This window comes from Canis lupus, chromosome X (assembly GCF_003254725.2).
Source record: "Canis lupus dingo isolate Sandy chromosome X, ASM325472v2, whole genome shotgun sequence".
Classification (NCBI taxonomy): domain Eukaryota; kingdom Metazoa; phylum Chordata; class Mammalia; order Carnivora; family Canidae; genus Canis; species Canis lupus.
In genome coordinates, this window is record NC_064281.1 from 14,070,845 (window position 1) to 14,098,043 (window position 27,199).

The 27,199-nt window shown below is 42.7% G+C and overlaps 1 protein-coding gene and 1 pseudogene across 10 annotated transcripts in view; both read right to left on the reverse strand.

The window, feature by feature from the left end:
• RAI2 (retinoic acid induced 2) overlaps positions 1-27,199 on the reverse strand; it is a 388,271-nt gene that overhangs the window by 235,531 nt on the left and 125,541 nt on the right. The gene's annotated exons all lie outside the window — the stretch shown is intronic.
• On the reverse strand, positions 15,527-15,649 carry LOC112655909 (U4 spliceosomal RNA; annotated as a pseudogene).

Sequence of the window (27,199 nt, forward strand, 5' to 3'; positions counted from 1 at the left end):
AAGAAAGCAAATGGTGACCGAGCCCCACAGGCCTCAAAGTGCACAGCGGGCTTGTATGTCTCAGTAAGACACGGTGAGCCTTCTCATTCTGTTGATCTTCCCTTTTAAGTATGTTTGTTTCTCAGGGTCTGGACACCCATAAGCAGCTTTTAAAAATACCCAAGTGCAGGGGGGGAAAAGCAACTCTTCAAAGCTCGGAAAAGCCTCCTTGCATTTCCCTTAAATATTATTCCCATCTGACCACTTCAAGCCCACAAGTCTTCCAGCCAAAGGCTATTTGTTGGGAGCCTCTCCAAAGGGCTATTTTTCTTTCGTGGCCTCCGTTTCCAGAGCCCTGAAGTGAGCTCTCGGGGACCCCAAGCCTGTCCCCAGCAGGCACTGGTTCCTGGAGTGCAACAGGGTTGCATCGGGTGGGCCGGCCAGAGGTGCAAAGGCAGATTCTGCAAGTCCAGCTCCAGGAGACAAATGTCCCCAACACCAGTGGGGCAGGTGTGTCCTGGCCTCTGCGGAGGACAGCTCCGTCAGGAAGCTTCCACACGTGCACAGAACAAAGGATTTCTTTCCCTACCTCTCAGCCAACCATACGGATTTAAGTTGTGACCAAACCCTGACCTCTAATGATGGCCATTCGATCTCGCCGCCCCCCTGCCCTGGTTTTTGAAGGCACCAAAAGGCAAAATGGGAACAAAAGACATTTTTCTTTCTATTTTTAAGACAGTGTATATTAGCAATAAATTAACACTCCCCTTCCAGCACCTTTTAAGCACCAGCAGGGGCCAATTCTTTTTACTATATTGTCTTGCACCGAGCAGCCGATGGATCATGCTGTCACAGAACACAGCCCCGTAAAATAGCCCTTGCAGGCAGTGTTCTCCAGCCCCGCCAGAGCAGGTCTTCTGGAAGCTGCTTTATGGCGGGGAAGTGAGAATCCATGGCCACGACATCTAGCATGTCCTAGGGTTATGGGGAATGGACGTCACTGCTCCCCCATGTTTGTGAAAGAGCAAGGAGGTGAGATGAACACGAAAGATGGTGACTGGCACAAGAAAACAGCTACTTTCGTCTGGATTTTTCGGTGTTTAGAAGGAGAGTAAAAGAAGAGCGACTACAGACTACCTGGAAAAGCCCAAATTAACTCTTTACTGGCCACATCTTTTGGCTGAAATCATGCTCCATGCCCTACTCAGTAGCAGTCATTCTCTGGGTCTCACATCTATTTCAGAGACTGAAAATCAAAATAAAAACTGTCCTATGTTTGTCTCACAGGTCCAAGCACCTAGATCATTTCTTACAAGACCATTCATTTATTTACATGTTGGCATCTACTTAGGCTGTTGGTGGAAGAGGTGGAAGTCTTTCCCCAAATATTTACATTTTAAACCATGGGAGTAGTGGGAATGTGATGAGATTTCAAAGTCAGATGTCTGGAGAATTTCTTGAATGAGCAGAATAATTCCATGCGAACAATCAAGAACATTCTAGGGCTTCCAGATCTGTCCAGACCATTTTAATGCCAATTCAGTTAATTGGCTGGGCAGATCTGGAAGCCCTAGAATAGTCTTGATCTTTACATGGACTTAACCTACCTTTTACAGGGAAAGCCTTAACAGGAGGTGCACAAGGCAACGGATTTTGAAATCTCACCATTTTGCCAGTATTCTAGTGCTGAACCATATGTAGTGTGGAGCCGGATACCTGCATTTGAATTCCAACTCTATCAATTACTAAGCTATGTGACTTTGAGCAAATGAACTGACCTCTCTGCTTCTCATTATCTTCATTTGTAAAATGGGGATATTAATAGCAACTGCCTGATAAGGTTGTTTTGAAGATTATGTGAATTCATATTTATAAAGTGCATAAAACAGTTTTGTCCCACAATAAGTGCCACATAAGAGTTTGGGAGGCAAATAAATAGAAATCCAGGTTTATGTGGTGTCTCAGAACCTGTTTTTCACCAACCACTTGAATTTCTGAGTCGCTTACCAAAGAGGCTTCGGCCCCTTCCCCAAGGACTTGGAGGGTCCCTCTCAGATCTCAGCCCCAGGGAGTTGAACCCCATGTGAGCAACACTGTACTTGTCACTATGGCTCCTGTGCCCAAGGTTTGTGCAAAAATTCAGATGCTCTTGGTGAAAATGACCAGTGACAGCTTATGCAGAGGCCAACTCTACTCCACAATGGAATTCGTGACTGTTGGACTTGGAGCTTGTATCTCTTTCTCTGCTGGACTGTGGAACTAATAATGGCCTTGACCTTCTTAGATAAGGGGCAGCCGTCCCAGATGGATTTTTGGTTCTGGGTTGGCTGTTCTAAGGAAAAACCCATGGGAGACAGTGAACTGAAGCATGTAGAACCTCTACAAGGCAGAACAGAAAACATTGAAGAGAAATACATTGCTGCCTTCCCAATGGTACTGGAAACGACCAAGGGTTGGTTTGGCCTGGGGGCATTTCCTCCCTTTCCTTCATTGTGAGAAAGTAGGAAGATATTCACTGGAAGGAAACTACCAGGAAGTCGAACATGCTCCCATTTTCATCCCCAAATCTAGTGAGAGAATTATAGATCACAATTCCCACTGCCTCCCTCCCCAGCTCTGGTTAGATGATCTTTGAGTCTGTGGTGCGGACAAGTTATATTTCTATTAAAAATATTTATTTTTAAATGATGGATGCACATGATCTCACTTTTTCTAAGTATAAAAGGGTATCCAGTGAACACTTCTTCCCACTCCTAACCCCAGCCATATAGTTCATACGGTTTCTTTCCCTGTAGGCAATTGATATTACCCATTCCTTATGTTACCTTTCAGGGATATTTTCTTACACACACACACACACACACACACACACACTCATATGCACGTTCCCTCTCCAAGTGTCTTGCCAACTTGTACAAACAGTACAAATCCTACTCTACCTTTTCTTTTTCTACACTTCACAATATGTCTTGGGGAGCTTTTCACATTCATGCATGAGTTTTATTTATTTTTTTTAATTTTTTTATTTATTTATGATAGGCACACAGTGAGAGAGAGAGAGGCAGAGACACAGGCAGAGGGAGAAGCAGGCTCCATGCACCGGGAGCCCGATGTGGGACTCGATCCCGGGTCTCCAGGATCGCGCCCTGGGCCAAAGGCAGGCGCTAAACCGCTGCGCCACCCAGGGATCCCCATGCATGAGTTTTAAAATTCTTTTTCCATGGCTGTATAGAATCCCGTTGTATAGAGGTACTATTTACTTATATTCCCTCTGGAGCATCCTTTAAGTTGCTTCAAATATTGTGCTAGTACCAACACTGTTGGAGTCCACACACCACTTTGCACAAATATGGAAAAGTGTATTTGTAGAAGGGAAATTATTGGTCCAAAGGGTATCCCCATTTCTAATTTTGATAGATTTTGCCAAGTTGCCCTGTAGAAGAGTTGTACCAATTTTATGCTCCCACCACCTGTGAGCCTGCCTATTTCTGATGGGGAGGGTTTGATGCCAGAAACTACACTCTCAGAGTATCCAAGATGCTGCCCTCTGCTCAAGAATGCAATTCAGTGAACCCTTGTTTTCTGATTCTTGCTGTGAAGGGCAGGTAAGAGTCAGATCATCTCAGATCATCCACTTACATCTTAATGGGAGTGCTGGAGACCAGGGGTGCAAGACGGGGTGGTGGGTGGAAAGTGCCTTCCCCTGGTGTCTTCCTTCCAACCAGGCAGAAGAAGAGGTGTACAAACTAGATGATCCTACAGGTCTCCACAGCTGATCCTTGAAAAGATTCTCCCAGCAGCTGGAGGGCAAGTCAAGCCTTCCTCTTCACTTCAAATCCAAACTATCCAGCTTTTAATGGGGCTAACAAGGAAAGTTCTTGCTTGCAACCAGGCATCTTTGTTTTAGGACAGCTGATTGGTCATCATGCGGCCCAATCACAGCTCCCTTACCTCATTTGAAGTGGGTTCACTGGACTAGTTCTTCAGCAGTCATCTCAAACAGCAAGCTGGCGTGATTTCTGGACAGAGATTTCTCCCAGAACCACTGCAAGGAGTACATGTCCCATGTGTTGCAATAATGTAACTTGCATCTTTCCGAGAAAGGTGGCTAAGGGCAAGGACTCCAGAGCCAGACTTCCTGGGTTTGAATCCTGGCTCTGTCCACTTGCTGTCTGTGTGATCTTGGGCAAGTTGCTTCACTTCTCTGTGTAGGTTGCCAGATAAAATAAAATACAGGATGCCCAGTTAAATTTGAATTTCAGATACATGACAAATAACTTTTTTTTGTATCTTTTTTATTGGAGTTTGATTTTCCAAACATATAGCATAACACCCAGTGCTCATCCCGTCAAGTGCCCCCCTCAGTGTCCATCACCCAGTCACCCCATCCCCCTGCCCACCTCCCTTTCCACTACCCCCCTTGTTTGTTTCCCAGAGTTAGGAGTCTCTCATGCTCTGTCTCCCTCACTGATATTTCCCACTCATTTTCTCTCCTTTCCCCCTTTATTCCCTTTCACTATTTTTTATATTTCCCAAATGAATGAGACCATATAATGATTGTCCTTCTCCAATTGACTTATTTCACTCAGCATAATACCCTCTAGTTCTATCCAAACAATTGCACTGCTGGGGAATTTACCCCAAAGAGACAAATAACTTTTAATATAACTATGCTCCAAATGTTTCATGGGACATACTAAATAAACAAGTTACTGGGGCAGCCTGGGTGGCCCAGCAGTTTAGTGCCACCTTCGGCCCAGGGCCTGATCCTGGAGACCCGGGATCAAGTCTCATGTCAGGCTCCCTGCATGGAGTCTGCTTCTCTCTCTGCCTCCCAATCTCTCTCTCTCTCTCTCTCTCTCTCTCTCTCTCTCTGTGTCTCATGAATAAATAAATAAAATCTTTAAAAAAAAAAGTTACTATCTGGAAATCAAATTTAGGAACATTTGGGTGGCTCAGTGGTTGAGCATCTGTCTTCGGCTCAGGTTGTGATCCGGGGTCCTGGGATCAAGTCCCGCATCAGGCTCTTTGCAGGGAGCCTGCTTCTGCCTCTGCCTATGTCTCTGCTTCTCTCTCTTTCTCATGAATAAATAAATAAAATTTTTCAAAAAATGAAATTCAGATTTAACTGGGCATCCTGTATATTTACTTGCTGAATCTCGCAATCTTACCCTGTTCCTTAGTCTCCTCATCTATACCCACCTCATAGGGTTGTTACAAGGATTAAATGAAACACTGTTTGTAAAGTATATAGAACAGCTCCTGAACATCATAAGTGCTGAAATAAATAAATGCCATCTTGATTCAACATACATGAGGACTCTATTATTTCCACTTTTTTCTCCAAGATGAGGGGGGAAATTATTAAAGAGATGGTGAGTGTTAAGAAGACCCTGGGTTAAAAAAACGAATTGGCCAAGAATATTCCAGAACAGGTAGATCTGGAGTTTACTGGTTCTTCGGTCCAAGGATGATTGATAGAACCCTCTGTGGGGCAGCAGGCCAAGCTGGGGATTGAGCATAAGGGGCAAGGGAGAGGTACAAAGGGACCCATGGTGGGTGGTGCGGGGCTTTAAGGGGAGCAGCTCATTGCACATCAGACATCAGTCGGTCCCACACAGATGACAGCAATGGCAGGAACAGGGCTACCAAGGACCATGTCCATGACCATGAGGAAGGGAGAGGGAGAGGAAGGGCATCTGCAGGGAGAGAAGCCAGAGCTCCAGTCCTCTAGGAGAAGCGGACCGGGGGTTCTGAAGAGGCAAATTCCTAGCCTAAGAAAGTCTTGAGGAGACTCAGGAGCCCCCAGAGGTGTTTCCAATCTGGGTCCACACATCCCCAAAGGGTCTGTGAACCTGGATGGGAAAAAAGTACAACTTCACCTCAACTCACCTCTCCATGAAATTGAGTGTTTCCTTCAATTAGGAACAGAGGCCACACATCTCAGTAGTATTAACTACACCTGTGACTTTGTCACCAATAGAAATCGCAGGCTTTTTCCACATCACATTACACTTGTTGCAGATATCCTAAAGTATTGTTTCTTAAGCTCACCACCACGTAGAAATCATAGTAGTCTTCTTATTTGAAGCATTAACAATGATGCAGACATAATAGTATATCGTGAGTTTGTTTTTTAATATTTTGACAATTGTATTCAATATAACTGGTTTCCTTCATAAACTTTGCACTGTGTTTAATTCATTTTAAAATACTTTCCTGAGAAGAGATTTAAAGTCTTCCCCAGGCTGCCAAAGAGTTCCACATCTCAAAACAAGGCTAAGTCAACGTTTGTCAGTCTTATGGGGAATGGCCCCAAATCTCAGGAGGCCTCAAACTGATTTCCAGGAGTGTGAGTTCTTAGGTATGGCTTTTGTTTTGCTTCGTTTGTTTGTTTATTTAGGCTAATATTATAAAAGCAACTGCATTTTGAGCATACCTAAGGGGGGAAATACCTGTGTGGTGGGGGTGAGTGCTGGGGGTAAGGTCTCGATCTTGTATGGCTCCGTTAATATGGGAGAAATGTCTGCACTGTGCATCCTGCCCCCCGACAAGAGAATGAATGAAGGAGCCTATTTTGCAAGTTACTTAAAGGTAAATTATACCTGAGACACCTGGGTGGCTCAGCGGTTGAGCGTCTGCCTTTGGCTCAGGGCATGATACCGGGATCCAGGATCAAGTCCCACATCAGGCTCCTTGCAGGAAGCCTGCTTCTCCCTCTGCCTGTGTCTCTGCCTCTCTCTCTCTCTCTCTCTCTCTCTCTCTCTCTCTCTGTCTTTCATGAATAAATAAATCAAATCTTTTTTTTCAAAAAGTACATTATACCATTACCCAGGTAACCCCCTTTCACCTCTAAGCACAGATGGAAACGGAACGTCCCTCTCTTCCTCTATGTGTCACACTCCATCCTGTCAGCTTGTTTAGCTACAAATGGGACAGGTAGTTGAAGGGCCTTGGGGTAAAAAAGTGGGTTGCAGATCAAAGTAAGTAACAGAGTCAGACTGGCAAGGCAGCTGAAAGAGAGGATTCTGGCCAAGAAGTCTTCTTCAGCAACCCTGGACACACTGGGGAGTTCCTCCCCTCTCATCTCCCTAAGGTGGGTGAGCTCTGCAGTCAGGAGAGCAGCTCAGAATACGCATGTGGTTGCTGCAGCCAGCAGGAGAGGAAGGATGAGAGAAGACGACCAGGAGAGAAATGGCAGCAAGGTAACTAGAACTCTTCTGCCTTTTGGGCCAGTGGAATTGGGTGGAGAAGGACAGAGACAGATAAAAATGAGGGAGGTTCCGAAGCCCTCTCCTAATCCTGCTGCTGATCAAACATCCATGCCACACAGAAACTGCATTCAATTTCAAGTCGCACAGTTACCAAAATGTTACAGGTCTGGTTAAAACTCCAAGACTTGGGGAGTTTTGAGTTAAAATTCTCAAACTAGGGATGCCTGGGTGGCTCAGCGGTTTAGCACTTGCCTTCAGCCCACGGTGTGATCCTGGAGACCCGGGATGGAGTCCCACATCGGGCTCCCTGCATGGAGCCTGCTTCTCCCTCTGCCTGTGTCTCTGCCTCTCTCTCTCTCTCTTTCTCTCTCTCTCTGTGTCTCTCATGAATAAATAAATAATCTTTAAAAAAATTCTCAAACTCGAAGTCTGTCCTAAGCTCCCTTGCATTTGTGGCTAGGGCACAAATTTCAACAAAGGTGCAGCTTGTGAACTTCAGTCTAGGCCTGGAGAGGCCAGCTGTTTCCCCTGGCTCACCTATTTCCTGACCGCCATCAGCACGGAAGCTGTGAGCATGTGTTAAGGGTGGAGTATGTTGGGGAGCAGCGGTTTAGCGCCACCTTCAGCCCAGGGCGTGATCCTGGAGACCCGGGATCGAGTCCCACAATGGGCTCCCTGCATGGAGCCTGCTTGTGTGTGTGTGTGTGTGTGTGTGTGTGTGTGTGTCTTTCTCCCTGTCATGAATAAATAGATAAAATCTTTAAAAAAAAAAAAAAGAGTGGAGTATGTTTGGGGCACCTGGATGGCTCAGGTGGTCAAGCATCCATCTCATGATTTTAGGTCAGGGTTGTGAGATCAAGCCATGTTGGGTTCTGCACTGGGCATGGAGCCTGCTTAAGATTCTCTCTCCCTCACCCTCTGCCCTTCTCCTCTCTCTCCCTGTCTAAAAAAAAAGTATATTCATTAGAAAAAAAATTTCCTTTTCTTCAGTGGTGTTATGGGTTGAACAGTGGCCCTCTGGAAGACAACTTGAAGTCTTAACCCTCAGTACCTCGGAAAGCAACCTGATTTGGAGAGTCATTGCAGATAGAATTGGCAATGGCAAGATGAGGCCATACTACAGTCAGGTGGACTCTAATCCAATATGACCAGGGTCCGTACAAGAAGAGGAAAATCTGGGCATAGGCGGAGGGAAGGCAGCCATATGAAGGTGGGGGCAGAAGCTGGAATTGTGTTGCCACAAGCCAAGGAACACATGGAGCTACCAGAACCTGATAGAGGCAAGGGAAGGCCCTCCAAGCCACCCAGTTTGTGGTACTTGGTGACTGCAGCCCAAACCAATGAGTGCAATTGGCTTTAACCTTTTCCTTGGCTTACTTGCCTCCTGCTTCCATTTCCAATACCCCCAAACATCAGAGGTTCAGAGGCTAAGAGTAAGAATCCCAGAGAGCAAGCTTGACGTATAAAAGCATAAGTAGCATGAGAGGGGGAAATATAATGTCCACCTTCCTGATGCCAAATTTAGCTGAAACAAGACCAATGTGTCTTCCTGGTAAAATTCCCCAGGGCCTGAAGCCACACCCCTGCAGGTCACACTGATTGCACAACCAGAACCAAGAGTTCCAAGCAACCAGTCTCTCCTTCTGTTCCTAATAGGCCCTGACCAAGCCAGCTCAGCATTTTAAGGGAGGGCACGATTGTGCAGGGCTTAGCAGCCCAGCCTTACATCTGAGGCCCAGAAGCCAGAGGGGGAAGGGAAACCAGGAGGCCAGAAGTTGGGGTCCAGGGCTCCTGTTTTCTCTCACACTGTCCACAGGGCCACTGCTGTGTAGAGAAAAGATTAAAACTAAGATCGTTGCACTTGGGGGGTTAACTATTACAAATCTTTTAAGCAATCCAACTGGACCTCATAATTGTGTGGCAAAGGCTGCAAAATGTAAAGTGGGGAGTCTTGGCTCAAATGAGAGCTCTCTCTGAATAACAATTTATTTTAATTTGAGATTTCTCATACTGTCCATATGGCGGGTCTTCATGGGAAAGCAACTGTCTCACAGTTGATGGGGACATCTGAAGTATGCTTTTTTGGCATTCAGGGGGATTTTTTCTTTCATTTAAATCAGTGCCTTGGTTGAAGGGAGTTTGAAAACATTTCCCTAATGTTTCCAGCTTTTTCACTCCTGGAAATTTATCATCAATCCTTGGAAGTTACAAACTGAAACCCATTTCCCAACCAAATTACTGCTCTTTTAGGCCAACACCAGTTTGTAATTGTGGAGTTCTGTGGGCATTCCTTTGAAAATGGAAAATCCTATTTGCAGGCATTTTTTTTTAAGACAACAACCCAGAAAGCATGTGGAGAATGTTACAACCTGAAGCAGGACGGTCTTGCCAAGTATCCCAGGCTCATTGTGGAGTGACTCCTAGAATAATGGATAATCTATTTCTGGGAGGCACATGAGATTTTCAGCCAGCTCCAGGTCAGACTTTGGTGCCCCCACAGATATGGTGGTAGTTTTTACCCCTATAGGGCTTTCCAACCACATGTAGGTTCCAGGGGTGTGATGTGCAAAAGGGAGCATGTTTGTTCTCTCTTTTCAACTCTTTCCTCCGAGGTGCCTCATCAGCTGCTCCTCTGAGGGAGGGAGAGAAGGGATGTCAGAAGCTCAACTTCACCCACAGGTGCAGCTCTGCAGGGAGAAGGGGAACTGCGTGAGGCATCCTGAGGTCACTACACATGCTGATAAAACAGCCAGATCTTTCTATAGAAACCTCACTATGCAAACGTCACACCCTCAGAGAGACTTCCTCTGACTGAAGCCTCAAAAATAGCATCCCTGCCACCCTCAGTCTCCTAAACCTGCTCTGCGTCTTCTCCACAGCACTGTACATACCTCTTCAGCTCTGTGTTCAGTGACTTTGTGTTTGTGGCTTAAAATAATCTGTGCCCAGAGTATTTACATCATGGAAAGTGGCAAATGCTATCTATCTGGGCTCTCCCCCATCCCGAAAGCCAGCGATTAACCCCTTATTGGCACAGCACTACTTCTCACTATCTGGTATTACTTTCTATATGTGGTTTTTACAGTCTATAAGCTACACGTACAGTGTGTTTCTGTACAGCATGCGTAGATAATACACTATCTTCTATCATTAGTTTCTTAATGACTTATCCTGCTCTCCACCAGAATGTCAGGCCCCAGGCCCCCAGTTTGGTTCACTACTTCATCATACCTAGAACAGTACCCAGACCTAGAAGATGCTCCATAAGCATTTGTTGAATGGATAGAGGGTGCCTGAAATCTTCAGAGGCTCCCTTTATCGTCCTGTTCTAGCATTAACTCCTCTGTAGGTTTCCCAATCCCCCTCCATTTTGCTTCCACCCTCTTCCCCGTGTCTTCCTGCCTCTTATCACCGTCTTTTTACCATCACCCTCATACCAGTGGAAAAAAAATCCACCAACCTTATTTACTAGTGATTCCTGATTTCCTGTTTAGGCAGCTCCTCTGGGCATCTGAGACCCTTCCTCTAAACCTCTCCCTTTCACATCGTCCCCACAAAAGCATTTCCTATGTGTTTAGCCAAGGTTAGGGAATTAAAAGGTGCCCAGAACAAGTATATTTATTCAAGACCTTCTCTTCTTCTCAGTCACTTATAATCTAGTTGAGTGGTTAAGACTAGCCTTGGCTTGAGAAATTATGAGCAAGTAAGACAATTATTCAACTAACTGCTAAATTGGGGGAGTAGAAACCATAAAATCTCACACCAGAGAGAGAAGCAGTGGGTCTTGAGCCCGTCCTAACTGAGAGGTAGGGCTTAATTAGATCAGGGTTCTAACCTCAGGATGCTTGACAGTGTGGGTGGACACTTCTTTGTCATGGCGACTGTCCTGTGCGCTGTACAATCTCAGCTGCAGCCCTGGCCTCCACCCTACTAGATGCCAGTAGTACCCCCTCCCTAACTATCACAATAAAAAATATCCCTGAGCATTGCTAAGTGTCCGTCCCCAGGGGGTGGGCAAAATCACCCCCAGTTGGGAACCAATGTGCTAGATGGAAGAGAAAGAGGACCTCAGAACTTAGAGCAATGAGAAAGGAACTTGCTCACTTAACTCAGAATCCTGACTTGATCCACAAATGCATCCAGTCACAAACCTGACCTCTTTTGGCACATTCATCGGCTTTTCATGCACTCTTTATACATGTTCTCTTAAACCTATACGCTGCAGCGTATTTGGATTGAACTACTGATGTGGTTTCCAAATGTTTTTGTAGTGGAACCCTTTGTTCCAACAAAACCTTAGCCAGAAACACAAAACAAATACTAAGGACATAAGCAGCATGGTTTTTATTGACATTTGAATCAAGAACCATCCCCTCCCCACATGCACCCCAGCCCCGTCCAATGGCCCAAGAGCACAACAATTCCCGGGGTGTTTCACTATACCATGGACATGCTGAAGGCAAAGGTGACATGGAACCTTACAATAATAGCTATAATGTTGTGATATAAACCAGGGAGCAATGAGTTAGAAGTGGCAAAATCTGAGACTTCTTACTAACTGCAACATTTTCCTGGCTGATGTCATTTGACCTCTCTGAACTTGTGATTCTTCATCATAATCTCTAAGGCCCCTTTCAGCTTCAGAGTGTTATGAATACATAAGCACAACTGTGTCACATAATCCGTGAGCCCAGAATAATGATGCTGGTGGATATGGAGAAGCTGATTATATATAACGTCCCCCTAAATTCCCTTTTGGAGTGAAGGGGGAACGAGAAAGTGAACCTGACCTCTAAAATCCTCTCTGAATAGCACTTTGGCCCCTGCTTGATTTATTCATGCTTGAAATTCACTAGTGCTCAGTCTGGCTGGCCTTTATTCAAAAGATCATGCTAAATGGGGTCACGACTGGAGGTGCGAATGGGTATTTTTAAAAATTAAGAATGAAAGTGACAAATCTGGGACACTTGCTGCCAAGTCCATAAAGTTTAGAATAAGACATTAAAAAAATGCAATGCAATAGGTTCTGTAATGGACAAGCATGTGCCCAGAATGAAAGTCTAAACACTGCAATAACAAGAGACATGAGTTCCAGAGCCTGGAATCATCTCTTTCCTACCTCAGTGGTATCACTAGCCTGCTCTCAGGATGAGAGTCTCATACAGAGCTAGAGAACATTCCCATCCCCCACCCTGGACCGACTTTATGGCTTTCCCGAGTACAGGGCACACGATGGGTGGGAATTTGTGCCTTTACTTTCTGTTTTTGCTCCTTCTTTGTAAAATAATTGAAACCTCCCTGCAACCATCCAATACCGCAGAGAAATAGCACAAAACCGCAGCTACCAAACAATGATGCCGAAATCCACAGCTATGTGTCTATCAAAATATGATACTGTGTTTACAGATTCCCGATTTGGAGGAGTCATCCTGCTCCTCTATTTCAAACATAAATGAGATGTTATGCTAGTCACAGATAAATGATGATTTTTAATTGGAATGGAAAAATGTTTTTCAAATATCCAGTAACCTGATTCTTAGAACATGACAGACATATGAACTACTTTGGTGGTTGAAAAAAATCATAGCTGTGTGTGTGTGTGTGTGTGTGTGTGTGTGTGTGTGTGTGTTGGAGGAGACGTCTCTGGTCAGTGAAGACAATTCAAAGTAATCCACAGCTATTCCGTATTTAACTGGCAGGGGAAATGAAAGGTTCATCTCATGGAGTTGCTCTTTCCAGGAACAATTTCTCTTTGTACTAGGAACTGCTGCAACTAAGGATATTATTGCTAATTCTTCACATTTTTATTCATTCATTTTGAAGAAATAATATAGACATAGTGAAAAATAATTCAAACAATGCAGCTTATACACAGTGAAAATTAAATCAACCTCCCAGCTTAGTCTCTTAGTCCCTCTATTACCCGTTTCTTAGTCTAAAGAGATTTATTCCATGTAGTATACACACATGCATGGTCATATACTAACATGTGTATGTAGTAGACATATGTTGCTTTAGGTATGTCATTATATATATATATATACATATATATATATATATATACATGTACATAGATCCATATAAAAGCTCCACTGTTACATAAATGGGAACATAGCTACACTCCCTGCACATTGCCCCCCCTTCTCCTTAACAATATGTGATGGATTAAAAATGCTTACAAATTATTTGCCATTCTTCCCATTGAGAGTTGGAGGTTAAAAAAAAAAAAAAGAGAGAGTTGGAGGTTTTCCCTCTCCCATTGAATCTGAGCCTGCACGTGACTTGCTGTGACCAATAAAATGTGGTAGAAATGATTGTAACTTCCAAGGCCGGCTCTTAGGAGCTTTGCAGCTTCTACCTTCATACACTTGGAACACTCCCTTCTGGACCCCAGATGCCATGCTATAAGAATCCCAAGCCCTATAAAGAGGATATCTGAGGTGCTCTGGACGATAATCCTAACCAGTAGCAGTAGCTAACTATGCGAGCCAGTCATTCTGGATGTTCCAGCCTCGGGTGACACCACACCGAGCAGAAGAACAGCCTAGCTGATCCCAGTCAACCCTCAGAATCATGAGAAATAATGAATGGTGGCTGTTTTAAGCCACTAAGTTTTGGGGCGATTATCCCATTTCAGTAGAGTACATAAATCTAAATGTATAAAGTAGACATATAAATATATAGCTATATAAATACAGAAAAATATATAAACTGTATGGCTAACATATATATTCATGTGCTTACTATCTAACAAGCATTGTTCTAAATGCCTTCTATTTTTTCAGATTTATTTATTATTTATTTATTTATTTATTTATTTATTTATTCATTCATTCATTCATTCATAAGAGACACAGAGAAAGAGGCAGAGAAACAAGCAGGCTCCCCATAGGGAGCCCGATGTGGGACCTGATCCTGGAACTTCAGGATCACGCCTTGAGCTGAAGGCAGATGCCCAACTGCTGAGCCACCCAGGCGTCCCTCTAAGTGACTTCTATATGTTAGCTCATTTAGTTCCCACTAACCCTAATATTTTTAAAGATTTTTTTAAAGTAATCTCTACAACTCAACATGGGGCTAGAACTGAGATCAAGAATCCATGCTCAAAAAAAAAAAAAAAGAGGAGTCACGTGCTCCACTGACTGAGCCACCGAAGCGCCCCCCACCCCAAGTATTTTTTATAGAGGTATACTATCCCCATTTTACAGATAGAGAACTGAACCTTAGAGAAATTACATGACTTGCCCAGTACCACAAGTGAGTAACCAACACGACTGGGATTTGAACTCAGGTCTTCCACCTCAGATACTTTGATTTTAAGCACTATCCTAGACCACTTCAGTGGCTACTTTATTTAACTAGTCCTCAAATGATGGACATTCCAGTCATATCTAATCTTTTGCTTGTGAAAATAAGATTACCATGTCCCTCTTTATACTTTTATACATGTGTGCAAGAAGAAACCATTCTTTTTAATTTTTTTAACTAGTGTAATGATTATTTTTATTTATTGAGGTACAATTGACATACAATATTATATTCGTTTCAGGTGTACAACACAGTGATCTGACATTTGTATTCATTGTGAAGTGGTCACCACAGTAAGTCTAGTTACCATCTGTCACTCACAAAGTTAATACAACACTATTGACTGTATTCCCCATGCTATACATTAAAGCCCCATGACTTCTTCATTTTATAGCTGAAAGTCTGTACTTCTTATTCCTTTTCTTTTTTTAAATTTTTATTTATTTATGATAGTCACAGAGAGAGAGAGAGAGAGAGGCAGAGACACAGGCAGATGGAGAAGCAGGCTCCATGCACCGGGGGCCCGATGTGGGATTCGATCCCGGGTCTCCAGGATCGCGCCCTGGGCCAAAGGCGGGCGCCAAACCGCTGTGCCACCCAGGGATCCCTTCTTATTCCTTTTCATCCATTTCACCCCCACCCCCACTTCACCCCGCCTATTTCACTTCCCTTCTGGCAACCATCAATCTATTCTCTGTACCTGTGAGTCTGGGTTTTGTTTTGTTTTGCTTTTTAGATTCCACAGATAAGTAAAATCATTTATGCATGTGTGAAAAAGAAACCATTCTTTTTAATCAACTGAGAGGATGACTAGACTCAGTTTATTTTGCTGCATAAGTGTCAAAAGAAATATGTTGGGTACAGAATATCGGGTGCATCCACTCCAGTCAGAATAGAGTTCCAATCCATCTGGCCCTTGGCAGTTGATGCCAAACACCTTATCAGGAAACATGAGGGAAAAAAAAAAAAGGAAACATGAGGACCTGGAGACCCCAGAGAGAATATTTATCTTGTTTTCATCTGGGCCCCAAGTGGAGCAAGTAACTTTCTTCAGTGTATATATTGTTCCATAATGTATATTTTTCAATTAGCAATAATCGAGCCTCGGATAAACCTCATTGGCTACGATACTGCCACTGCGCAAAGCTCATAATGTATATTTTTACAGGAATTCTCAGACATCTGAAAAGGGTATTTGGAAAGTAACCTATGACCTCCGGTCCATACAATGAGTCTGCTGCCACAATCACTGCCAGTTCTGAGGACCCAATGACCAAATGTATGAGGCACATGTGTACATGTGTACATTCCACAGCTGCATACTTCCTTGGACCTCACTCCAATAACAAGTACGTTTGGAAAGGGGGTGGATGGACATAGCCTCTTTTCACAACTGCTTGGATGGCTCCACTACCCCTGACGTCAGACTTCTAGCTCTCCCAAGCCAGAAGCTGAATGAAAGTCACCTGCTGCCACTTCACCCTACCTTCTGAGTAGCCAGGAGAGCCACAGGACCAGCCCCTGCTAGCGGTGGGGAAGGGACTAGTAAAGAAAGGTTTTGGTATAATGAAATCTGCTTCTACTCATTAAAATATGAAAATGAATTAATACCACAAAAGCTCAAAATGATCATGAGAAAAAAAATGATCATGACATAGTTGCCTAATTATCATATTTAAAAGATACTCACTTAAGAGCCCCTCTTCTACTCCTGCATATGGATTCCTTCCCTAGGAACTCAAAGCCTTGGGAAGAAAACAGTAATACAGCTCACCTCTGTCGCCAGGATAACTAATGGGGCTTTAGAGTAACTTGTTCAATGCCTTCATTGCACAGAGAAGTAAACTGAATTCCAGAGAGCAGTGATTTTCTGAAGGTACTCATGGTTGACACATCGGTCAGCTCTTACCAAAATAATGTGTGCAACAAACTACTGCAAAGCTCAGTGCTTTAAAACATTCCCTCAAAACAAAAACAAAAACAAAAACAAAAACAAAAACAAAACAAAACAAAACAAAACAAAACAAAAAAAGCAACATTCCTTCTTCCCCGGCTAGGGATTGACTGATTTGGGCTGTACGGAGTTCCAAGCTGCAGGTTGAATTCAGGCCTTCTCCACTGTCTCTCATCCCTCAGACCAGGGGGCTGGCCAGAGTGTTCTTCTAATGGACAACGTAAGGCACACAGAACAAGCCTACTGATGGAAGCATACTTCAAGCCCCTGCCTGCAATCTATCTGCTAATGGCTCACGCCTCAAAGCCAGTCATGAGGCCAAGTCCAACACTGATGGGACCGGGATATATTCTCTGCTTCTAGTGAAGAACTACAAACACACATGACAAAGGGCATGGGTACATGGAGGAGTGGAGAATTAGGACTATGAAGAAATCTACTACAGTTGGCAAGTAACTGAGTGAGAATTAGAACCAGGGCCCTTGACTCCCTGCTCATTTCCACCATAGTGTTTGCAAGCACTTTTTATTATTATTATTATTATTATTATTATTATTATTACTTATTATTTTTATTTTTTGCAAGCACTTTTTGTTTATCTCTCTCAGCAGCTGTTTTTTCAAGCTCATGAAGGGTTTGTAAAGTTCCAAAAGGAACTGAAGGCAGGCAGTGAGGAAAGGAGATTGTAGTGATGGTGGCAGCAGTTGTGGTGATGCCTGGGGGGACCAGCGAAGGTGTCCAATATCTACTCCCTAGTTTAGGGCACATTCTCCACTTTACCCTGTAGGGTGAAGCCAATGTAACTGCTGGTCAGATCCTTCTCCATCTTCTCATGGCAAGTGGCCAACTGCGTATCCATTTCTGGAGGTAGTTCAGTATTGTGCACAGCAAACTGAGCTCCCTAACACTGAGCTTATATTCTGTGCAGATGATATGGGCTCCAGAACCAGACAGAGCTGAGTGGGAGCCTCAGAGCCACCAGGACCCAAATGCATGACCTAAGGCCAATCACTTTGTCTCTCTGAGCCTCAGGTTCCTTCCATACATCATCTTCCATGCTCTTTCCTCTTTTAGCTCGATGTAGACAAGCTCGGTGACTTTGAAAGTCATTCTAAGGAGACATAAAGGGGCTTGCATTCCTGAAACCCTGCTTGGAATATCCAATTTTTGCTTCACATCATATGTGAGCTATAACACCCATTTGACTTTGCTTGATACAAGCTAGCATTACCTTAACTAATGCGCTTATTCTTTTCCCCATTGTACTGATGAGGAAACTATGGCTTAAAGAGATTAAGTTGCTTGCCCAGCAACACATAACTATTAAGTGGTGGCTCTTAATTATGCATCCAGTCTGACTCCAGAGTCCCTGGTCTTAAACACCACACTGTTCTGATGCTCATTAATGATAGTGTCAATCTTACAGGGTGGTTGTGTGGATTAAATGAACTAATGGTCATCAAGTCCCTGGCACAATGCCTGCCATATAGAAGCACATAGTAAACACAAGATGCTGATGTAGGATGATGTTCCCATGTAATATGTAATATGACATGATGTGTCCCCTGAGGTCTAGAATTGGGGGGGGGGTGAGGACAAGTAGCCTCAGAAAAATTTCTGATGCCTTTCTGTGTTGAGAGTATTTTAGATGATACCAACAGCCCTAAGAAATTTGCCAAGTGCTTCTTTCTCATACATGATTTCATTTTATTTTCACAGGCAACCTATGAGATGTGGAGGGTAGGTCACGTTGCCCCAAACCATGAATGCAGATTAGGCATGGTTAGGGTCAGAGCCTAGAATAGGACCAGTGTCTCCCATTTCCCTCACAGTTTCTTAGTCCTAAAAGGACTTGAAACAGGGAACTAGACCAGGGTGAGCCAATCTTGTTATGGCCTAGATCCACCTGTCTGATAGAAATATTATGCAAGCCACAAACGTAACTGTAAATTTCCTAGTGCTTTATTTTTAAAAGGTGGGGAGTAACTGGGTGAAATTAATATAACAATACACTGTAGGATGCCTGGGTGATGCAATCAGTTAAGTGTCCAACTCTTGGTTTCAGCTCAGGTCGTGATCTCAGGGTTGTAAGATCAAGCTAGGCTTTGCACTCAGTGAGAAGTCTGCTTAAGGCTTTCTCTCCCTCTGCCCCTCCCCCTCAAAAACAAATAAATAAATATTGAAAAAAAACAAACAATACACTTATTTGGAGTGCCTGGCTGGCTCAGTCACTGAAGCATGTGACTCTTGATCTTGGGATGGTGAGTTCGAGCCCCACGTTGGGCTAGAGATTACTTTAAAGCAAGCAAACAAAAAACAATATACTTTATTCAACCTATTTCAGTTTCAACATGCAATTAATGTTAAGATATTAATGAGATCTTTTATTTTTTTCTATAAAGTCTTCAATGGGTATCCCTGGGTGGCACAGCAGTTTGGCGCCTGCCTTTGGCCCAGGGAGTGATCCTGGAGACCCGGGATCGAATCCCACGTCGGGCTCCCGGTGCATGGAGCCTGCTTCTCCCTCTGCCTGTGTCTCTGCCTCTCTCTCTCTCTCTGTGTGTGACTATCATAAATAAATTAAAAATTAAAAAAAAATAAAGTCTTCATCTGGGTATGTATTTTACAGTTATAGCACATCTCAATTTAGACTGGCCACATTTCAAGTGCTCAATAAGCTACCATGGCTAGTGCTATAGGTTTAGAATTAATTCCTTCCCTGAAGTTGTCTTATGGTAAAGCCCTAGAAAGCCTCCTAAGGAAAATTGTAAAATTTAGTCTTTACTCATCAAAAGTCTAATTATATGCCTTTAAATAGGAAATACTGTCTGAAACAGAAGCAGTCTGTTTTAGAAGATTACAGACTTGCTTAAGTTTTGAAGATCAGAAATATATTCAGCATTAAGGAACCTCGTGTATGAGGTGGTCTCCGTATTGAATAAGACTATTTGCAGAACTCACAATGGAGAATGATGGCAGGGCAGGATGACCTTCATAAATATCAGCTTAGGTGATTTTAATGAATAATACAAATGAGAGAAACAGAGAAATGTGTGAGAAGCTGAACCATATAGGGCTTTTGATCTTTTTTAAAATTAACAATTTATTAGAGAGAATGAGCAAGAGTAGAGGCAGAGGGAGAGGGACAAGCAGACCCCTCACTCACTGGGGAGCCCAATGTGGGGCTTGATCTCAGGACCCTGAGATCATGACCTGAGCCGAAGGCAGATGCTTAACTGACTGAGCCACCTAGGTGCCCCTAGGGCTTTTATTCTTTAATTATTTAGTGTTTTTCCACATTCTCTCTACCTACTATTTCTTAGCCACTTTTGGAAACACACAATTACACACAGGTTTCCTACATGCCAATAATGGCAAGGAGTGATCATTGGGTTTTTTTGGATGCAATGAGGCACCTGACGAGGGGTGCCATTATGGAACTCTGCTTCTCACATTTTCATTTTAAGTATTGGCTAGAATTAGTAGCTAAAACAGTCGTGGTTTACTGTGTTTATATGCGTATCAAGAAAACAAAAGACCCAGTTTCAAGGTCCTTTTAGGCTACCTGACTTACAATGGTTTTTATCAGAGTCATAGCACCTAAACTCTCCCAAAGCCTGACCTGGTAATCTTAGAATATGGTTTTACCACAATGCCTCACTTATCCAGCATTGCTGAAGATGAAGTTTTCCATATATACAAATTATCCAGATAATTGAAGTGTGCCAATAAATTCCAGCATATACAAGAATTTTTGAGGGAAGTCTTTCTAAAATATGGCCTGCATTCCCCCCACACACACTTTCTTAAACAGACTATTCAGAACATATTTAATTCTTGCTTCATGACTTAGGGTCATTGTTTACACCTACTGGGGTATGCACATTTAGAAATTACTGAGTCGGGGATCCCTGGGTGGCTCAGCAGTTTAGCACCTGCCTTCGGCCCAGGGCATGATCCTGGAGACCCGGGATCAAGTCCCACATCGGGCTCCCTGCATGGAGCCTGCTTCTCCCTCTGCCTGTGTCTCTGCCTCTCTCTCTCTCTCTCTGTCTCTCTCTGTGTCTCTCAATAAATAAATAAAATCTTTTAAAAAAAGAAATTACTGAGTCATATGGTGTTGTTAGCACATATAATTATTTCAGTATGATGATATTTTATTTACATAAGCATTTTGAAAGCATTTTCATGTGTCCAGTCACCTCATTATGTAAGTGCATCCCATTTTACAGATAAGTAAACTGAGCCTTAGAGAAGTGAAAAGACTTGTCCATCAAGTCTCTAGCTATTAGATTTCTATATAGCTCTAGATAAAGATGTATTAACTTTGGTACTCCTTTCTTTTTTGCTTCCCATAGCTTAGACTCCTGCTTTTTGCTAACTCATGAATATTTATTGTTCCCAAGTTCCTGATTCATTTTGTACCTAATTATCTGAGAAAAGGTTTGAGGATCTGTCCTCCCTCTCTAGAATCACGTGACAGGTTTTTGCCACTTGGAACATTTTCACACACTCCAAAGTCTGGCATTCTGTTCTAAACAGCTGAGGCTGTGAAATGTCTGATCATTGGCAGGAGACACTAAACTCTCTCCTCCCAGAAGACTCTTTAGGCCTGAATGACATAATCCATGTAAAAAGCTTGACCAAAGAGAGGGAAATACCTGACAAGTGGCAAATAAATGTGTACAGAGCTGGGGGGGGGCCTGTACCCCACACTCAATGCCTCAGGTAACCACAGTGTAATGACAAACCCACAGGAGATAAGTCCTACTGCCTGTTGGCCACTGAGCCGCACAATAAACTGCGTCAGGAGTAACCATAGGCTAGAGTAAGCATCAAACTCACATCTTTAAGTGCCAAATTTCCCTCACTGGGTACTACTGATTAGAGGAATGAGGAAGAAGGTGTATTTCAGCACATCTAAGGTGCCAGTAATTTTAAGATATACTATTACTTCATGTACCATCGAGAAACAAAAACATCCCCAGCTACACTATGACATAATACTTCCTGAGCACTTAAACAATTTGTATTTTATGTTTATTGAATGACCCATTTTAACTTCATTGATGTGAATTTTTTAATGTACTATTCTAGAACACAGTAAAAAGCAGAGCCTGAGACCTCTGAATCAATTTTCAACTTGAAATCAAAGATACCCAGGACTCCTGGGTGGCTCAGTGGTAGAGCATCTGCCTCTGGCTCAGGCTGTGATCCTAGGGTCCTGGGATTGAGTCCCACTTCGGGCTCCTCGTAAGGAGCCTGCTTTTCCCTCTGCTTATGTCTCTGACTCTTTGTGTCTCTCATGAATAAATAAATAAAATTCTAAAACAAAAAGAAATCAAAGATACCTATGCCTTTCCACAGAATATCATCCTCTGTGTCATGAAAAGAGTTGTTGACACAGCCTGACATAAAAGTGGGCTCCACTATCACGTCTAGGGTTTTCTTCCAAACTGCTGATGCTCATTCTACAATTTTAGACACTTGTGTGCTTTCTAATTTGTACTTGGAGGAAGCACAGAAGGCTTTCAGTCTAAGTCTGCATGAAAGGCAGACAGTGCCCGTTGCTCGACTGACAACAATGATGGGCACCACCGAAATATATCTGGATATCAGAGGTGCTAAAATGTGAAGAAAGTTATCTCCTAGAACTGATGAATGAGCAAGTCTGGCCTATGTAGATCTCTATAGACTTGCTGTCAAAATCTCAGAGTAATTGGGGGGGGGTGCCTTTTAAAAATAGTAAGTAGGTATAATTGGACATGTCTTCATGAGGTCTACATAGTTTTTTATTTTGTTTTGACTTCGTTGAAAGCTTGTGGACACAAGCATGAGAAACAGGCTTTCTCTTGAGAGGAATGAGAAACATGGTTAAAACTTAGCAGTTTTTCCCTAAATTGCTAAGTAATACCCCCAGCCTGTAATACACAGCTGACCCCTGAACAACAACACAGGTTTCAATTGCACGGCTCAGCTTATACGTAGATAAATAAATAAATACAGGCCAGTACTGTAAATACAGGCCAGTACTGTAAATGTATTTCAATAATAAATACAGGCCAGTACTGTAAATGTATTTTCTCTTCCTTATGATTTTATTAATTACATTTTCTCTTCTTTTGCTGACTTTACTGTGAGAACACAGTCTATGATACATATTACATACTTATAAAACACGTGTTTTTTTTTTTTACTGTTTATGGTTATTGGCAAAGTTTTTGGTCAATAGTATGTTATTAGTACTTAAATTTTTAGGTAATCAAAAGTTGTATGTCGATTTTCAACCCCACAGACCCTTGCCCTTGTGTTGCTCAAGGGTCAACTCCACATCACACAACATTTCAGTCTAATTTTATTCTGGTCAATAAATATTGCTCTCCCATTTTGCAAGGATTTGGCAACATTCATCATTTCTGAGATATGGTGAAAGAAGGGATTGATATTTTAAATAGCCTGTTTAAAAAAAATAGTCTGTGCATTTTTACAAAATGTCTTCTAAGAACTCAAACTTTGATATCTTGATATAAGGTTATGGTAACAATGAAAGGTTCAGAGGTGAAGGCTCTAGATACACAGGAAAATTTTTTTCAGTCGAAATTCCATAAAAATGTATGTCACTTACCCTGTCACTGTGTGCCTGACACCCAGCTTTAGCTAAGAACAAACCATTTTCAAGTCTCAGGAGCCAGGCGCCCAATAAATCTCCCATTTAATTTTGATTTGTCATTAAACTTTAACATTATCAGGTTTCTCTCATGGACATACATGCTTCATCTTCTGAAAGGAAGAAATCAGAAGCCTGAGATGGGTAAGAGAGGGCACAAGGAAATGAAAGGATCAAATGGAAACCAAGAATGTGCTCCCTTCCTACTAAAAACAGGAGCCTGTTTTAGTGGGCTGTCAAATTGAACTGCTGATTTAAAGGGATACGTAGCACTGGAAGGCAAACTCAGAACAGATTTTTCCAGAGCACACATGGTTAATCTTCACCTAGGGATGGAAACTGGGGCAAGGGAGACAGAGGCAGCCGCCTGGCCTTTTGAAGTGCTGCAGAGGCCAGTCCATTACAGTCAGAAGCAAACACCCCTTCCTTCAGGTGCCGATTGGAGTTTATTAGCTGTGATTTTTATGAGATACTGAAAGAAGCTGAAATACTGCTGTGTAGCCACAGAAATGTCAAGTGTGAGAGCCAAGAGTCATTACCAGTTGTTGAGAAGTTGACAATGGGGGCTTCCTGAAAGATCCCTGCAGTCTGTGTAGAACCGTAACACAGAAGCCATTTTGCCTCTACAAATGGAAAGGCTTTGCTTTTAGAAGTCATGAATTATATTTTTCGAGATATTGCACATTATCCCTCCCTAGTGAGTCCATGGCCCCCAAAGTACTTTCAGGACCTCATGGGGAGAAGGTGACATTTAAAGAGGTTAGTTTTCTAGAGGCAGCTTTTGTGCCCACTGTGGAAAGAAGGAAGTGAGAGTTTCATGACAAAGACATTTAATTAAAAAAAAAAAAAGAAGTTTAATTTTGTCCCATAGGCTTTAGACTGAATTTCTAACAAGGGAGAAACCATTTATGGTCTTGGAAGGTCTATAGCACATGAACTGATTTTTCATCTACTGCCTTTTCTCAACAAGGGCATTCATGTTACAGGTGACATGACAAAGTAGGTCACTGTTAAGCAGTATCAGGAATGGCCGGAGCATGGTACACAATGATTGGACCATGCCCATCGTCTCTAACACAAACCTTGAATTCACTTCCTTAGGAGAGGAAGGTATGGCCCCTGGAAGAAAACAGATCCAGATGTGAATGTTGTCTCTACTTCATACTGGATAAAATATGATGACAGATTTTCATATGCTATAGGGCCCTATCAGTTAGCCATTGCTGCATAACAAACCACACACAAACTCAAGGGTTTAAGACAACAAGAATTTATTATCACTCAGCCATCCACAGATTGACTGGGATTTGCCTTATTAGGTGGGCCAGCTTTGGGCTGGGGAGATCTGCTTCTCACTGCAGGTCTATGAGTTGCCTGAGGTGGTTCTGCCCCATGTGCCCAGCACCCCCCTTTAACCAGCTGGCCAGCCAAGGTGCATTCTCCCCAGCTCAGGGAAGAGGAGCAAGAGAAAACATGGAAACCTGTGAGGCCTACTAAGGCCCAGGCTCAGAACCCATTCATACCACTCCTGCTGACAGCCCATTGGTCAAAGCAAGGCCCATGGTTAAGCCCAAAGTTAAGGAGCCTTTAGAAGAACCGAAAAGTCACATGACAAAAGCTGTAACTACAAAGGAAAGGTGAAAAACTGGGGCCAAGATAGGAACCTACCCTAAAGGCCAACTCTCTATTTATTAGTTTTCTTTTTCAAAATTATCACAGCTGTTTTTACTCATTTATATTTCACATAAAATTTAAAATAATTAAATTATCAGTAATGTCCCATGGGAATTTTGATTGGGATTGTGTTAAAGTTACCAATTAATTTGGGTAGAACTAATATTTTTTTAGTATTAAGTCTTCTGTCCAAGAACATAGTATGTCTGTATAATTCAGTCAGGTCTTATTTTATATCCCACGGTAAAAATCGTGTATTATTTCAAATAAGTCCTCTACACTTCTGAATGAGAGTATTTCCAGGCATTGACCAGTATGACCTTAAGTTCCCTTCTGGCCACAGAGTATTAGTTCCTGGCCACTGATATTTTTGTATTACCAACACAAAGTATTTAAAACTCATTCCCTCTCATGACCATTCTAGATGATGAACTTCAGGTCTATTCTCTTTGAAATATACACAAACAAATAAGCCTTTCTTTATTCAACTGACAACTACCCATTTCAGAAGAACCAAATATCATCCATTTTAAAAACAAAGAAAATATGAAGACATAATTTGATCTTAACATCTTATTTGCAGAGCATCTTGGAGTTTACAAAGCACTTTCCATATGGCATCTAATTTGGTCCCCATTACAACCCTATAAAGGAAGCAGAGTGGATAAACACTATCCTGATTTTTCAAGCAAAGACAAAGAGACCCAGAGAAATTAAATGACCTGGCCTGGGTCTCAAGGCCAATGATAAAGAATTCAACATTTGGCTTATAGTTCTCTACTCTCTCTTCCTTTTCTCCTAGGCTTTACTGAGTTCCTCTTTGTCCTTGATCCTTGGCGCTCAACCCTTCCACTCTGAGAACAAATCTAGAACAGAACCGAACCCCCACAGCAGACCCAAATTTTCAGTTTACACATAGAATTTTTGGCTCTGGAACAATTCTTACTCCATGTTTGAAAAGGAGGCAATGGAGTCTGGAAGAAATAACTCAGACTTTGGAGCTAGAAAGATTTGTTTTCAACTCCCCAGTCCAGCCACTATTGAGTAGCTTTGAGGCCTTGGGCAAGTTGCACAAGCATTTGAGCCTCAGTTTCTTCATTTTTAAAAAGGGATGAAAATACTTACTTTGCAAAAATATGGTAAGAAATAGAGGGATCCCTGGGTGGCGCAGCGGTTTGGCGCCTGCCTTTGGCTCAGGGCGCGATCCTGGAGACCCGGGATCGAATCCCACGTCAGGCTCCCGGTGCATGGAGCCTGCTTCTCCCTCTGCCTGTGTCTATGCCTCTCTCTCTCTCTCTCTCTCTCTCTCTCTCTGTGACTATCATAAATAAAAAAATAAAAAAAAAATAAAAAAAAAAAGAAATAGAGCTTATGTAAATCGAGTACCCAACATGCAGGAGGTAGTCAGCAAATGCTGAAGATGCAGCATAGTAATTGGATCCAAATACACACGGGTATCACTAAGGAATCTCAGCAGCAGGTTTTTTTTCTTTAAGAAGAGATTTACACCTTATAAGCCCTAATAAAAGAAATCTGGACTCTTTCAGATAGTGTGGATAGGAAAATGGATTTGAAATAAGATATATCAACCAGGATTCTACCAAAAGTTTGCTACCTTTTCCAAATTCAGTTGACTTAGGTCCAAAATTTCCAAATAAAATATCCATATTCATATTACAGATGTTACCATGTAATAACAAAATGGTCTAACAATTTTCTCAAATAGTTGAATGTCTTCGACAATGTGATTTGTTCCATGGATACTAACAGTACACATGGGTACAATCATGCCACCATAAGTGGAGGTTTGGGTAGGAGCAGTCAAGGGGGTTTCATTGCACTTTGCCTCGAGCCACCTAGAAAGTATGCCACTGCAAAACCTGTTTCTTAAATGCACATACCCCTCCCCACCCCGTCTCCACCAGACCTTCCCAGAGAAAACCAGACCGGCAGTTTAACTGGCTGCCAAGCAGATAAAACATTCACAAGAATGATGAGTTTCTGGTTGTCACAGCTGGCCAGACATTTATGCATCATGCTGGCATTCCTTATATCTAAATCAGCACTGTCCAAAAAAATACCATACAGGCCACATAGATAATTTAGAGTTTTCTAGTTAACCACATTGTAAGAGGTAAAAAGGAACAGGTAAAAATCACCTTAATAATGTAACCTATTGAGAAGCCCAGGTGGCTCGGCGGTTCAGCGCCGCCCTTGGCCCAGGGCCTGATCCTGGAGACCCAGGTTCGAGTCCCGCGTCGGGCTCCCTGCATGGAGCCTGCTTCTCCCTCTGCCTGTGTCTCTGCCTCTGTGTGTGTGTGTGTGTGTGTGTGTGTGTCTCATGAATAAATAAATTTTAAAAATCTTTTAAAAAAATGAAAAGAAAAAAGCTTGAATTATCTT